Source organism: Mesocricetus auratus, unplaced genomic scaffold, assembly GCF_017639785.1.
Source record: "Mesocricetus auratus isolate SY011 unplaced genomic scaffold, BCM_Maur_2.0 Super-Scaffold_100030, whole genome shotgun sequence".
Lineage (NCBI taxonomy): Eukaryota > Metazoa > Chordata > Mammalia > Rodentia > Cricetidae > Mesocricetus > Mesocricetus auratus.
The window spans coordinates 6,426,216-6,432,215 of record NW_024429211.1 but is presented as its reverse complement, the minus strand read 5'-3'; the positions used below and the strand labels follow the sequence as shown (position 1 = coordinate 6,432,215).

Here is a 6,000-nt window from a genome sequence, read left to right as displayed (position 1 = left end):
CTCTCGGTGTGGGGGGTCTCCAAAAATCTGCCTTTTGACGGTGTCGCAGGGATGGAGTCACACAGCATCTAGCCTTCGAGGTCGACTGGTTTGGGGTCTGCAGTGCTTTTTGTTTTCCACAACAGGAATGGAATTCGTGAGCTGTGTGAATGTTTCCTTGGTCTTCATTGGACATTCGAGGAGTGCATCCCCTACAAGTAGTTCACGTCTAATAATTTAGAAATAAAGGGACCAGACCCTCACTCAGCCCCCTGCTTTAGCAGCTGTGACAGGCTACAGAAAAGACGCGTAGGTCTCTGACACAAGGAAACTCCAGATCGTCTGGCCTCCCGGAGCCTAGGGCCAAAACTGAACACAAACTCCAGACCACCACCCCGCCCAGCTTCCTAGATGCTGGGTTCCTGGGAACTGTTTGGCCACAAAAGAAACTCCAAGGGAGACCAAAACCTCCCCTGTAGTCTCCAGGATATATTTCTGAAAAACTATCGGTATCTACGTGCAACAGGCCACCTGCAAGTAACAAGACAATGCCATAGAAACCAGAGAACGTTCCCTCTCAGCACTGACCAGCTAGAATAATGGTATTTCATGCCAAAATATGACTTTGAGAAATTCTCCTGAGTGTTCCCAAATGTCAACCCATCAGAAACCAACCTGTACCTACTGATGTAATCCTGTAACTTTTGTCTATAAAACCTAACAGTAGACAGGGAACTTCACTCCCTCTGGGGGCTGCTGTGTCAGCTTTCTAGACGGGGTGGATGAGCAATAATTAAACCTTGCTTTTGCGGTTTAGTGGGTCTGTCGTTCTGGTGGTCTCTGGGGACTTTGCAACTTGGGCGCAACAGTTTGTAGTTATCTTTTCCTATGCTTCTTTCTCTCTGGAACTCGCTCGGTAGACCAGGCTGGCCTCGAACTCACAGAGATCTGCTTACCTCTGCCTCCCCAGGGCTGCGATTAAAGGCGTGCGCCACCAACGCTGGGCTGCAAGGCTTTTTTCTTCCTTGCTGGGTTTCTCCAGGTGGGTACGTGCTTTCTTGGATGCTGCAGTTCAGTTCACGCAAATCTTCCCCAGGCCCCCTTTTTGTCATAGAGCTGAAGTTCAGATGCACATGACCGAAGAGCTTGTCCTTCTGCCCTCCCCCCCCGCCCCCGGGGACTAATGCTGGTGTCCAACTCTGTTCCAGGGCTTGCAGCCCTGCACCCCAGTGCTTCCTCAAGCCTGGGGGAATCTTCATCCCTGGGGTGGACCTGTAGTAGCCCTTGGAAAGGAAATGCTTCCTAGGTCTTTGCAGGATCCTGTCCTCATTGATTAAATTACACTTCCTGTAACCTACAGCCTTCCCAGGTTTTCCCGTCGGGGGGGGGGGTTGTTGGTGGTGTATTTTCAGACAGCTACTAGGCTTGGCTCACTGCTGCTTTTTAAGTGGGGTTAGTGGGTAGGAAAACTTAGGGTTTCGTGTCTGCTGCTTTCCCGACGGTTGCTTTTGTTTTCAAAAAGTTGATTCCATCTCGATGTTGGTGGACTACTAGGGCAGAGTTCCCACACGGAGGCTCTGCAAGCCCCGCAGTAGAGTTGGCCCTTCATGCAGAAGATTGCTGTGCGTGTTTATTTTGTCTTAGCCTTCCTTGTCAGAATCTTGCCAGAAATGGCCTCGCTTTTGTCTCTCAAAGAGCCAACTTTTTGCCTCTGTTGCTTTTACTTTTATGTTTTGGTTATATTTACCCAGTATTTGCTGTTGTATTTATTTCTTGTTCTTGGCTCCTTTGAAAAATACCTTTGGTCTGACTCCACGCAGATTAGATTGAGTCCATCTTTTTTTAGTCACCTTTTCTCCAATATAAATTTGTGGCTATACATTTTCTAATAATTTCAGCAGCATGCCCAAAGTTATATATGTACATTTTCTGAAATTTCTTCTTTGATACATAGGGTTAATTTCTCATCAGATTGAAATTTTGGTGTGTCCTTTGCCAATGATTTTGAAATGAATTGCATGTTGGGGGGAAATGTACCTGGTGTCTTTCTTAGAAACTGACTGAGATGAATTCGGTCTGAAAGAGTAACGTCAAGTCACCGGATCTCCAGTATGGCTCTGCAGTGAGTGTGTCCTGCATTCCACGTCTTGTTCTAAATCATTTTTTTTCTAATCTCCATATTTAATTTTCTGTAGTCCTTTCCAATCTATCTGCTGCTGTTGATGGCCATGGAGAATGTATTGAGGTCCTATGAGTATTATTACATATTAATCTCTTCTCCCAATTTTTGTAAATGCTCACTTTGCTTGTATTTTTTAACTCACACTGCTTTATGAAAGTAAATTTCAAATAATTTTTTACAGTCAGTTAGATGGTTTTTCTTTTTCAAATATCCATCTACTATAGATATCAGCTTCTGTGGCTAACTGTGTCAGAGGTATCCGTGTTTGTGGCTTTAACGTTACTGCTGAGTTAGTTTGTGTTTGATGTGGACACTTTTTCCTCTTTACTGACACATATTCATTGACTGAAGTAATGAATTACATTACATTTTCATACATTTGATTAATTTCTGATCATCTTCCTCCTCTCTTATTTTCTCCTCCCACATCCCCAGTAATTCCTTGTTTATTTTCACAGTTTTTGTTTTAACATTGAAATTGCCATTTGGAAAGTGTTGCTTTATTTTCAATGGACATATAACGCTACATACTTATGGGGTACAGTGTGATGTTTTAGAATATATACATCATGTGATGATCAAATGGTAATGTTTATATTGGTCAAAGGAGATCCGTGTTGGCAATCAGTGAATCTTTGTGCCAGAGTCATTCTTGCATGGGTACCATATGGCTGAAATTTGTATTTATTGTTTTTAAGAATCAGTATGGAGCCAGGTGTTGGTGGAGCACGTCTTTAATCCCAGCACTCGGGAGGCAGAGGCAGGCAGATCTTTGTGAGTTTGAGGCCAGCCTGGTCTACAGAGCTAGTTCCAGGACAGGCTCCAAAACAATGCAGAGAGACCCTGTCTTGAAAAAACAAAAAACAAAAACAACAACAACAAAAAAGAATCAGTATTGGAAACAATCTTCTTCCATGTGTATTGTTTGTACTACTCATAATTAATGGAAAATTTGCATTTAATATAGAAGCATATTCAGGTTCCCTTTTTATGTGTCCCTATTAAAGATGCAGCTACCTGCTTTGGTATTGAAGTTAATGTTATCTCCAAAATGGTCAGGCAAGAAAGGGAAGAATGAAAAGCGGTACACTCCTTTCCAGTGAGAATGTGTTTTTACGTACTGCAGTTGCATGTTTTAAATGCCGTAGTCATATTTATAGAAAGCCCCCAAAGAATAAGCTGCAATGAACACTGGGATTTCCATGAATCAGCTTACGAGTATAAGCGTCTCTAGACACTTCATTAGTGCATGTTCTAAGGGAAGCACGGTTCTGTCAAGGTAATGCATCTATGACCTACACCTCCAATCTCTGAACTGCGGAGGCTGGGGCAGGAGGATTGCTGTGAGGTCAAGGCAGCTTGAGCTACAGAGCAAGCATCTGTCTTGAATCAAAAAACAAGAGAATAATCTTCATACTGTGGCGTAAATGTAGGCATTCTGAAAGTTCAAGGACATTGACGAATAAAACCACAAAAAATTTTTTGTTGGGTGGTATAAGAAAGGAACGAAGAGAAAGAAGAGATCGTATGTCTTTTTGTACAGGGAGACTATTAAATCATATCAATTTTCATGACTTTTATGTTGTTGTGTTCCAGTGGAGGAGGAGGCTCTGGGTGACAGTTTCGTAATCCTTGCAGAACTTACTCTGTGTTCCCATCTAGGAAAAGTGTGATGAGCCTTTGCACGGAGTGATATACTACATATTAAACGGGTCACTCGTTAAAACAAAAGACCTGCTTTCAATTTGCCGTGTACGGAAATGTCCGGTGGAGGCACTAAGAGCGGTGCTTCCATAAATATGTGTGTTTACGCCTTTCTCTGCTGTTCGACACTAATTGCAACAACATAAGAAGAAGGTAGGAGGAAACTCCTGCAGACATGCGGAAATAGCCGTGCTTTCTCAAGAGTGGATGAAGGGTGTAAAGCTTCTCTTTCCTCTGGTTGTATTTAGCTTGCACACTGAGCGGATGAGAATAGACATTTCTTACCTGGTCTAGGTTTCTGCATTACCTCCCTAACTAGTCTCTTAACTAGTTATTTTCACACCTCTCCACTCCCAATCTCTCCCAATTGTTCTCCCTCACACAGAGAATAAAGTGAAATTGCACGATCTAGCCAGTCTTCCTCCCTCTCGGCTCCGTCTCATTCCAGCACCATCTGAGATCCAAAATGGCCTGGTCCTTCCCTTAAGGTAATGGCTCCATCTCATGGCGCCATCTTGTGGCTCCACGGAGAATTTTCCCAAATGGCTTGGGGGCCGGGTCGTTGATGAAGCAAACTGCCAATCAACCAATGTGGAGCCCTACTCTGCTCCTCCGATCTCCTGCGAGTTGTTAACTCCTTGCTGAAAGAGACAGAGCCCTAAATGACGGAAGCTTGGGTTGGCTCCTTTTGCTCAGATCACGCCGAGGAAGTCCAGTGACCGGCTCAGAGAGGAATTCTTGGATCACAGGAAGCAAAGAGGACCAGGGTAGGAATGATCTGCGAGTGGACACTAGGTACTCTGATGCTCCACCTTTTTTTGCTTTATAGAGGCAGAACATGATTCGGAGGAAAACGAACAGACACGGATGCCAGATAGATGCTTGTTTAAAGTGTAAACGCACGTTTGCTGAAACTGGTCATTCACAAGGCCGCCAAGCTCGGGAAATAAGAGAAGAAACATTTGGAGACATCAGGGTGGTGCATCAGATTGCGTGAAAAGCAACAGCCAAGGCATACACACACACACACACACACACACACACACACACACACACACACACACACACACACGGAGCATTGCAGATCACTTTCCAGAATATGTAACCGGGTGTCGGAGGAAGAAACTGTCAATGAATTTTAGAGAGAGGAACCGTGGTAAGGACTGAGCCACAGACAAGGACGCAGGAAACAGAGAATGGAGTGTCTCCAAATGCACATGCACTAAAGGCTTAGAATAGTTATGTACCAGCAACTGGGGAAGAAGTTAAAGAAGCCACTTGCAGTGTAGTAAGAATGCACGTGAATAGACCATTGTCTTTCAACAGAACGACTGACAACCCCTTCTCCAAATCAGGAAAATATGCATCTCTAATAAGCAACTTGGAAAAAGACAGGCCCTCGTTGTGGCCCAGCACAGAAGGTGCTTTTGACGAAGGACTCAGGAGGAGGTAGGGGGTTGGGGCAGTTTATCTGCCTAGCCCCAAACCTCTGTTACATATCCTGGATGAATTTGGAGATTGGCTTGGTCCATTTTCTGTTACTATAACAGGCTGCCACAGGCTAGGTAATTTATAACAATGAAAAATGGATTCCTCAAAACTTTGAAGGCTGATAACCCAAGATCAACATGTAGTGAGGGCCATATGCGGCATAATTTACTAGGCACAAGGGTATTGCATGGCCAAGGCAAAGGGGGAACAGGGAGCAAGAAGGAGAAACAGCCTGCCCCCATGAGACTCACCACAGGGTAGAAGCAATCGTTCAGTCACAATGGGACAGCTCTCCCAGATGAACACATCTTAGTCTCACCTCCCTGTGTCATCCCTGCCGGAAAGGAATTTGGACATGGGGTTTTGAAGAAACATTCAAATCGTAGCATCTCTCAGTTTCATCCATGGACATAAACTACAAAAACAACTCACGCCCCAGGCAGCTTAGTGCCTAATTAGATGACCCAAGTTAAGAGTCAAAGCCCCAGCAAAAAAAAAAAACAAAAACAAAAACAAAAACAAAAAACAAAAAACAAAAAAAAACGAGGCTAAAACCCTTCCTAGAATAAGAGCTATTTACCTCTGTGCAGTTGTCCTATGAATTATCTAGCTGTCAATAAAAAAAATTGCATAGCAGGGCATTG

The 6,000-nt window shown here is 43.9% G+C and overlaps 1 long non-coding RNA gene across 1 annotated transcript; it reads left to right on the top strand.

The window, feature by feature from the left end:
• The first annotated feature begins 1,490 nt into the window (after window positions 1-1,490).
• Window positions 1,491-4,806, top strand: LOC110343238. The gene is made up of 3 exons (XR_002385449.1): window positions 1,491-1,601; window positions 3,824-4,018; window positions 4,695-4,806. It is a non-coding gene; the product is annotated as an uncharacterized LOC110343238 (long non-coding RNA).
• The last annotated feature ends 1,194 nt before the right edge of the window (window positions 4,807-6,000 follow it).